Source organism: Lolium rigidum, chromosome 7, assembly GCF_022539505.1.
Source record: "Lolium rigidum isolate FL_2022 chromosome 7, APGP_CSIRO_Lrig_0.1, whole genome shotgun sequence".
Lineage (NCBI taxonomy): Eukaryota > Viridiplantae > Streptophyta > Magnoliopsida > Poales > Poaceae > Lolium > Lolium rigidum.
Genome location: NC_061514.1, coordinates 299,902,202 through 299,912,395, shown reverse-complemented (window position 1 = coordinate 299,912,395; position 10,194 = coordinate 299,902,202).

Here is a 10,194-nt window from a genome sequence, read left to right as displayed (position 1 = left end):
ACCTTCAGCTTGGCGACTGCAGCCCGGTTCGCTTCCTCGCTTGCGGCGCATTGGGCACGGGCGACTCGGAGGTCCGACTCCAGCTGCGGGATCCGGGCGGCCTCAGCTGCAAGCCGGCAAAAACAAGCCGTCAGTAAAAAAGGAAACTTAACAGAAAAAGAGCAAGTCAAAAGATAGAAAGCCTTACCCTTGGCAGCCTCCAGCTCGCGGGCCAAGCCGGCTCGCTCAATCTTGGCCTTGTGGTAGTTGGTCACCACCTTGTTGTACAAGACGGTGCGTCGCTCCGCAACCACCTAAAAGAAACAATCAGACGTTAGACGAAACCCGGACCGGCTCCAAGCAGCCGGCCCATGCCTCGGAGGGCTACCAGGATAACAATAAACTTGCAAAAGATAAGATGAGAAGCCACCTACCTTGTCGGCATCCTCCAGCGTCGCTAGCTGGGCAAGGGCCTCGGCGGCCTTGTTCTTAAGACTGGCCCGGTAGCCGGAGAAGAGCATCTTCATGGGCGCCGCGCCAGGCTGCCCCTCCCGGCTGATCACCTCGCAAGAATCCGCCTGGTGCCACGCCTTCTCCATGGTGCCAGCCGAGCCAAGGCTGGAGTCAGAGGCAGACGGCACATGCAGCAGCCGGGCCCCCTTGGCCACATGGAGGCCCTCATATGGGCCCGACGGGCCCTCCGTCCTCACCAGCGCCCGGGAGTCGGCGTCCCTCGGGCGCGCTGGCTCTTCCCTTGCCGGTTCCTTCCTGGCCGGCTCCTCCCTCGTCGGCTCCGAAGCTGGGGGCGGCGTGGTCGAAGTAGTCGGCCCGGTGGGAGCCGTCATATCCGGCGCCCGAGGCGCTCCCTCCGGGCTGCTCCCCAACACCACAACGTTAGGTGCGGGCCCGCCGACTCCGGTCGCAGGCGGCGCAGCCCCGCCAGTTCCGGCTCCAGTTGCAGGCGGCATGCCCCTGCCAGCTCCGGCCGCCTGCTCCACAAAGGGGCGCGGCGCGGAAACATGTCGTCTATGGTCGGCCGGCGCGCCGACTGACCCTGGACTCCGCCGCCAGGCGCCGCAGAAGGCGCAGCTGAAGAAGACGCCCCCGCAGAAGGCGGCGCAGCCGCAGACGGCACGATAACAACAGGCGGCGTGCGCGCGCGCGTCGAGGGCTGCGGGGTTGGCTCCCTCCTCTGCCGCTGAAGCGGCGACGTGACGGGAGGAGCCTGCCGAGAGCCGCCTCCCTGGGTAAACTTTATCGGAGCCCTAGTTGAACAAGCAAGAGAGGATAAATACAAAAGGGAAGAAAAGAAAAGGAATCAAACAACAAAGAAAAAAGAACTCACCCGGCCTGCTCTGGAACCTTCTTGGGCGCCTGCCGGCGCTGCTTCTTGGCCTTGGCCTCCAGCGCGACTGTGGACCCGCCGATGGCCCGCTTCTTCCCCTTAGGCGCGGAAGTCGCTGTGCCCGCAGGCGGCCTCGTGCGCAGAGGCACCGCAGGGATTGGCCCCGTGCCGGACTCCGCCGGTTCCGCCTGCGCCTGCTCCTGCTGCTCATGTTCCGGCGAGGGCGGCGGGTTGTGCTCCCCCTGGCCGCCTTGGTCCTGCACCTCCGGCAGATCGTCGTCGCCGGCTTGGTCGCCGGCTGGGTCGGCCGGATCGACATGATCCGGCGTCCAGATCTTCGTCGCCAAGTCGCCATCCTCAATGCCTTGGCGGGTGAAAAGCTGAAAGCAAAACAAGATAAATATCAAGTCGGCCATGAAGCCGCAAGCCGGAAGACGGCCAAAACATCAAGCTTACCAATTCAGGCGGCTGCTCCCGGTCGTAGGGTGGCAGCCCCCAATCCCAGTTCTCCGGCATGTTGGCCTTGGTGATGTTGTTCACCCGGCGAGCAACCTGGGACTTGGTGAGCTCCGCCTTCGACGTCCGGGTCGGGTCAAGCCGGCCGGACATGTGCCCAATTTTGTGGACGCGCCACTGAAGCGGCAACACCCGGCGCATGACATAAGTGCAGAGGAGGTCCTCGGCGCTCAGCCGGCCTCCCGTGACGCACTCCCCCAGGAAATCCCACAGCTGGTTCACCTCCGCGTCTGGGTCCGCTGACTTGGGGTTGTGGCCCCAGTTGAGCCGGCCGACTGGCGGAGCCGGGTTGTATTCCGGCAGGTTGAGCCGGTCGAAGGCTGGGCTCTCGTTCCGCACATAAAAGAAGGACATCTGCCAGTTCTTCACAGAATCCACAGTCGGGATCCGTGGAAAGGACGTACCCGTGCGAGGATAGAGGGAGGCGGCGCCGCAGGTCCTCAGACGGCCTTCAGTCGTCTGCGCCTTGATGTAGAAGAGCCGGCTCCAGAACTCCACATCCGGCCACAAGCCGGCGTAACCTTCCATGAAAGCCACGTAGCAGCTGAGGAGGATGATGGCGTTGGCCGGCAGGTGGTGCGGCTGCAGGCCGAAGTAGTCGAGGAACCGGCGGAAGAAGTTTGAAGCCGGCAGGCCCAACCCACGGTCGAGGTGCGCTCCGAAGACCACACGCTCGCCGGGTTCCGGCTGGGGCTCCATCTCCGCGCCCGGCGCCCTCGTAATCACCCCCGCCGGGATGCGGCGGAGGCGCACGAGCCGCGCAATGTCGTCCTCCCGCATGTAAGAGCCCCTCCAAGAACCGCTCGGTTGAGCCATTGAGGACGAGGAAGAAGAAGAAGTCCACGAGAGGCGGAACGGCGAAGAAGAGCCGCTCCTCGCCGGAGGAGATCGCGGTGGAGAAGAGCGCGCCGTCGACACGCGCGGCCCCGTGGCGTCGGATTGGCGGAGTTGTGGCGCCGGATCGGCGGAGGAACGTCGGGGCGACCGCTCGCCGAAGTTCGCCAGGGAATCGGTGGGGTGGCTGCGCCGGATCGGTGGAGAGCTCGAACGAGAGAAAAGGGGCGAAGTGGGAGCGCGAGGAAGAAGAAGACGCCTCGATACCGCTCCGGGGGCATTTATAGCCGCCCGGCGCGCCAGTTGCGTGGCCACGTGGCGATCGTGGGCCACGTTGGGATTTCATCGCGGCCATAACTGCCCCCACGACGGCTGCGGTTACCAAAAACTGCCGCGCCACTTCCCCACGACCGCACCGGATCCGGAGGAGACATTGATGTGACCAGACGAAACGGCGACAGGAGCCAGCCGTCAGACCCGTCAAGTCGGGCGCAAGACCCAAGGCGGCGGAAACTCCGGTGCACCCAGTCGGAGCCGGACATTAAATTCAAGCCAGCTCCAAACTCTCCTAACAAGGCGGAGACATCGTCAATACTTGTAAAAAAGCAAAAGCTGCAGAAGCAGTCGGACGGGGCAAGCCGGATGAGGGCGCAGCCGGCTGAATGGAAATTCTCAGTCGGCCCCTCCAAGGGCCGCCCAATGCGTTCAGAAGATCTAAGAGCCAGGGAAACCTGCCTAGGTCCCTCTTAACGCAGGACCTTGCCAGCTTCGGGGGCTAATGTCGGGGGGAAGACCCCGGGTAGGGCAATGGACGTGGAGCAGCCGGCTAGAGGTTAGCCGGCTCGTGGCAAAGGCCGGCTGAGGAGCAGCCGGCTGGAGCCGTGGCCGGCTGTCTCGGAAGCCGGCTGGCTCTAAGTCCTAGTCGGCCCGGCTACGGCCATCCGCGCCGTGGTTGGGCCGGCTTCTACAAGCCATATCCGACCGGGGTCTATACCTCGGACCGACTCGAGGCCGGCGAGTCTTGCATGAGAAGGAACCAGGTAGGTGGTCCGGGTTCAAAGGTCCACGCTGACCTCACTTACCGTAAAGCACGGGGCACTGTAGAGCAACAGTGCCACGCGGCGGACAGGCCATCATCGCCTACGACGGTCCGTACCGGCTACAGGACATGATGGCGACATAGACATCTCCTCGCCATGCTGCTGACTCCCTCTGGCGGACGGGACAGGCCACTACGCCTCAACGGCTCCGTGACGTCAACGCCTCGGGAAGGAGCGGAAGCCGGAGCCGGCCAAGCCGGCCAGTAGACCATAGGGACTTCTATGTAAAGTGCCAGCGCCTATATAAGCTGGGCTACCCCCCTCGTGCGGGGGAGGATCGATCACTTCTCATTTTCACTCTAGTCTTAGCGCTGCTCTGGAGAGAGACCTTCGTCTACCTTAGCCTCCCAGGAGCAGCCGGATACAGCTCAAGGAGCACCATTGTACTGTGTTTTCACCATATACACTCATAGCAGGAGTAGAGGTGTTACCTCCATCGGAGGGCCTCGAACCTGGGTACGTCGCCGTGTCGCTCGTGCCCATACCCGCATCCGGATACCGCCGTGAGACCACTTAGGAACCACTTCGATTAGCCACCCTATGGCATATGCTGTGACGATACCACGACACTATACACTTAACACTTGATATACTCACAAAATTGGCAATTTGGTGTGTTCCTGCCGGCGCCTAGTCCAGATGCGCCGGTGGAGATGCTCCTACTTCGTATACTATGTCTATGTTTATGCGCTCTTGTGTGCGCAAGAGATTCCACAATGTTAGTTGGGAAACTAAGCCTTTGTGCGTAAGCAGCATTGGAGGCGCTATTAGTTTGTGAAAGCAATGTGCCATTGTGAAAGCAATGTGTTGCGTATTAGTGGAGTCATGAAAGCAATCTAAAGGTATAATAGCCGCCCCCCCATGGGGGCCTCACAGCGATCCACGATACGCCACTAGGCGCGCACGGGCTGGAGCGCTCGCTCGCTTCGTCTCGAAGATTAGGCCACACGTCGTCGTGTCACTGGAGGTGGCCGGTCCTCTGTGAGACAAAACTAGAGCTCACAACGACTCAGCCAAACCCTAGCAAATCCTCCCCGATCCCCATCGCAGCCGCCTCACCTTTTCTTCCCCATCGCAGCCCCTCGCGTCCTCCCTCATAACCCTAGCCGCCGACGCCGATTTTCTCCAGCTGGTCGATTCCGGCCGCATCCTCTGCCACCAGCGACCATTGCGAGCTCGTCTCACCCTCCGGCCCATGGGAAGAGCACGAGAGGGTGTGACATGGAGAAGGGGGCGCACAGGATGGCGACCATGGAGGGGGCCGCGCGGGGTGGCCGAGCAACAGCCGTTGGCGGCGGCCTCCTCTGCCCCGAGCGGGGAGGTGGTGTGGCCTTCATCGTCGATTAGCAGCACCACGCTCATCTTCCGTTCCTGGTGAGTCCCAATAATTTCTCTCTCTCTCTTCCCCATGAGCAGCCCCAATCTTCTCTCCTCCTGGTTTACTTCTACCTCTAATTTTGGTGTAGGTTATACTGCATCCACATCTCAGTGAGGCCATGGAACAAGCTGGGCACTCCGTGAGGAGACAACTTTCATGGGCAAATAAGGACAGGAATCAGAGGCTGGCAGCATGGGGTTAGATGCCACAACACGTAGTGTTCTTTTCTTCTTCTTATGTATACATCCTTGTTTGGTTTCTTAGCAGAAATTTCAGCTATACCAGGATGTAGACCACAAATAATCTTGTAAAATTGTCTCTGTATGATTAATCTTGTTTGATTCATCTTGTGAACAGACAAAAAGCAATTCGAACAGCTTGTATTTCATCGGAACAACAGATCAACATGGTAAGTTTGTCTTGTTTCTATCTGTTCAACTCATTAGGAAGCCCTATAATCCTATACAGAGTACTAAAAAGAGATTATACTAAGTCTATGACACCCAAAGAATTGCTCTCTCTAGTGATGGGGACAACTAAGCCTGAGAAAGAAGTAGCTCTAGGCAATGAGCGTTGGTCCTGCTTCATTAAGTAGAATTAATAATTCAGAAATACTTCGTACTGATACCGCTGCAGCGTCGCTATCTTCAGCAGCGAAAAATTAGAATTGAGAAGGGATTTTTGAAGATATATGTATATAAATATGTTCTTCGGTTCTGGAGCGATTCACAATGATTTGATGCTCCGGTTCTAATTTTAGTTCATATTTTGGACAATAGAATATATAGCACCAGCATTGTATTTGTGGAGGTTCTAAGGCCAGATTCATATTTCCAATAGTCCTACGCATATATCCTTTATGGGACAAGATTAGTCTCAAGTTTTTATTCCACGCATTGTTAGGCTTTGTACCCATAATTTGCTGTGAAAGATCAAATCAGCTGGATGGTGCAATATTATGACTCATAGCGATTTGAGTTATTGCCCATCATATCTCTCCTCAAAACCGATGCTAGGTATTTCTGGATTCCCAGTTTTGAAGTGCTCGGGAGTTTGTTACATTGCTCAAGACCCATATACTTCAAACTGATGCTAGGTATTGTTTTTTGTACTGCCTGTTCTGAATCATCTCCACCTCTGTTCTGCTCACCGGTCCTCTCCATTTCACAATATATTGTCAAAGTCAATGTGCAGTTTTGCTATGTAGCCTCTCTGATCAGCAAGATAATTTAAGGCAATATTGTTAGAGAAACTGTCTAAACTGAAATGAGCATAGTTTCTCTCAACCATTTCCTATTTAGACCAGTGTACAAAGAGAGACCAAAGTTTGACACCGGAAAAGTTAATGCTGATTAATCAGACCATATTCTCAGTTAAATGAAATACCATGAATTTCTGTTTTACTCTGAAATTTAACAAATGTAAAAGAGAAAGTTCCTGAGATATATCTGAAACATTTTCTTGCAGGGATATATCTGAAACATTTTCTTGTAGGAACTTTTGTACATATACATATCTACTTCTTGAGTGTGCCCCGTAAAGAAAGCCTCAATGCTTGTCATCCCTTTACCTTCTTACTTTGTTGTTGCTCTTCCCAGATTATTTCCATAAAAACACACTGTTTCTTATATTATACCGCTATTACAGGATGGTATGTTCCGCTGCATTATTCAAGTTTGGAGATTCACGCCTGACTAGCCATAGTGGTTGGTCTCTTGTAGTGAGTGCAGGCAAATGTCTAGACCTGCTACTTGTTCATCTACAAGACACCTGCACGGAGGCAACTCTGGAGTAAGCAGAACATCAGCTCCTTTTTCTGATGTGCTATGTAATTCTTTAGTTTTAAGATACAATATGTGACTGCTGATTCTGTCTTCTGCTAACTAGGTAGCGTCTCGCCTACAGACCAAGTTGGAGAAAGTTAAAAGACGCTCTCAGATGAGAATGATCATGCTTATGATCTTTTGTAATATAACTACTGTTGGATTGAAAATAGGATATTAGTTACAACTATGAATTTCCTTTAAGGAATTTACACCTGATCCTCACTTTACATATCTCTTCCTTGAAACCTTTCCAAAAACAATGTATTTACGCCTGCTCAAATATATGTATGTGCACTGCTGAAGTTGATGAACCGCCAAGTCGTATTATTTTCTATTAGTATGATGTGCACTACTAGATTCAAAATTCCTTGAGCACAATAGCATTTCCAAAATGCATAATACATAGCCATGGACTTAACACATGAATTTCTTTTGCCAGCTTATTAACAAATTTGGCTACATATTTTTATTGGTTCTTCATATATGCTTGTCTGCCGTAGGCGGGCAAGCGAGCGGCAAGCTGCGCCTTATTCATTAGCATCTTTTTTTGATTTGTCTTCCTTTTTATGTGTGATATCGACATGTTTTTGCTGCAGACATGGCTCTTTCCAGGTTTGGGTGACTCCAAGCAGGTGGAGCAAAAGTGGTTGGGGTCTTCGTGTTCATCACAGAGTTGTTCAATCCATTCCCATATTTTTATTTATGTAACTTATTCTCAGTGATCGGTGCGTGCTGAAGAGCATGTTGCGTGACCATTTGTGAGAGCAGCAACAACAATGAAATTCTTACCGCGTAGAAGAGATTGACAACCTCCGGTTATCATATATGTCAATTATATGCTTTCTTTCGACTCATGTAAACATCTTTAAGCTACTGAATCATGTGTTGTATGGAACACTCAGGATTGGCTTCGTTGTTGACTTTATAGATTCCCAAGTTATTACTTGCCATGAACTGACAATTTTTACCTTCTGTATGCAAGGATTATTATTTGCTCCAGAATTTTGATGGCCTATAGTTACTCCACATTGAGGTAGGGAATTTTTGACATGTTTCTTTCTATATGTATCAAGCAAATTTCATGAGTATTTGCATTTATATATGTAGCTGATGGGTTCTCAGTCTCGATGTCAGTTGAGTTATTCCTCGGGGAACTTTCAGTGCAGTTTAGTTCAAATGGAATGCAGATTTGGATTAAAGGGTGGCTTTGTTGAATGAATGCATGGTTAATTAATATATTCTTCTGAGGAAATAAGTAATTATCTATAAGTTGGGTATTCTAATCATAGAAAAGAATTGGCTCCCCGAATATATGTAACAAATGGTTAGTACTGTGTGTGAAACTAAACATGACAGTGATTTGCAATCTGAAACATTTATTTAATGATTTTTATATATGGTTATTACGAGGCTTTTTGCTTAGATCCTTTCCTAAGTTCCCTACTGTATTTTTGAGAGAGAACGGTTGCATAATCTTTTAGTTCGATGCTCTTCAGCCTTTAATAGAGGTACCCTCAGTTTTGCATTGAATTTGCTTCCATTTAGGTGTTACGAATTCAATTATTGATGCTGCATTAAATCTTCATATTCTTTAGATTTATGTATCTATGGCTCTTCTAAGCTAGACGGGGACATTCGAGGCCGCTGGCCCATTTTGCTACAGATTTTGTTATGTCCTTCTATTTTGAAATTTTCATATCTCTGAGCAGATTATTTGGCTCTCTTAGTTAATACACGGATTCTGGTGTTTCAGTAAATTCCTTGCCATTTTCCTGTTATAGTCCTTCCGATGAACTAATCTACAACTGGGCGTGTAAAAGAAATATCAATGCTAACTGGTGTTTATACCCAAAACAAGGTATTTGAATTGTATTAATACTTCTATAGTTATACCCTTACGTGGTTTTAATTTTCTGTTTGTTAGAGAAGAATTGGCACTCCGAATATATGTAACAAATGGGTTAGTACGTTGTGTCAAACTAAAGGTGACAGTGCATTGCAATCCAAATCTTTTAATGAAGTTTTTCTATCGTTATTGCCAGGATTTTTTCCTTATCTAGATACTTTCCTAAGTTTCCTATTGCATTTTTGAGAGAGAACGGCTGCACAAGCTTTTAGTTTGATGCTCTTCAGCCTGTAAGACAGATACCTTAGTTTTGCATTGAATTTGCTTCCATTTATTAAGATGTCATAGTTTTTTCGGGTTTATGATAATTTAGGAAGTTATACGAGTATTGAGATCCCACACATGTGTTTTAAACAGTGCACTATGTGATGTTTTTTTTTTCATTTACGGACGGTAGATAGATTTCAAAAGATATTATCACATTTTTCAATCTGGAATTCTTTTGTTGATTTAGTTTTGGTTAATCTGAAATGCTTTTTTCTTTATTATGCAAAATTGTGTTCTCTTGCTCTGGTATCTTATTATAACCATTGGTGCGTTATTTAAAACAGATCTATCTAGGTTCAGAAATCTGTCTTTTGCTTGTGTGTTGCACGCATTTGGATTTACTCTCCTATCTTCCATTTTCAATATGAGTTATCTCCTAGGCGCTCAGGTTAGCCTAAACATCTTATGAGAAACAAAATTGTAGTGGAGAAGCTATTAGACTTCCGTATGGATAAGTATTTTGGCTAATGCCCAAAGCTTACCTTTTGTGCTCAAAAGGTTTGTGTCCCTCTGCGAGGCATTACTGTGATTCTTTGTGTGGTTCAGCAAGGAGTTTTAGGTTCCTATTAATTTCCTGATGTTCATTTTGCTTCACAAGAAAGCCTAAAAATCATGTTCCAAGTTTTCTAACAAAAGCATTATTGACTGCCTTGATTATTGCTCAATTTTAGCTTCATATGCTTCACACTAATATAGTAGCCGGAGAAATTTCCGTTCTGATCACCTTGGTTCTGAGCACCACATATTAGAAAGAATAATATGGGTTTAATGTACTTTCTACTTTGCGTAAGAAATTTAATCTCATGAATATATGTACTGCCTTTTTCTTGGTTATGTTTGGTTTTTAATACCCACATCTTTACCATAATAATGTAACCTCACTAATATTTTCAATTCTTTGTACATAAAATGTGAGCTGGATTTTCGATTTTACATTATTCGGTTGTAGTTATTTTGTACTGGAGATGCAAGCACGATGAAGGGTTACCATTTAAGTAATCAGTTTACGTACATTTGTTATTCATTATAATTTTTGAAGAATA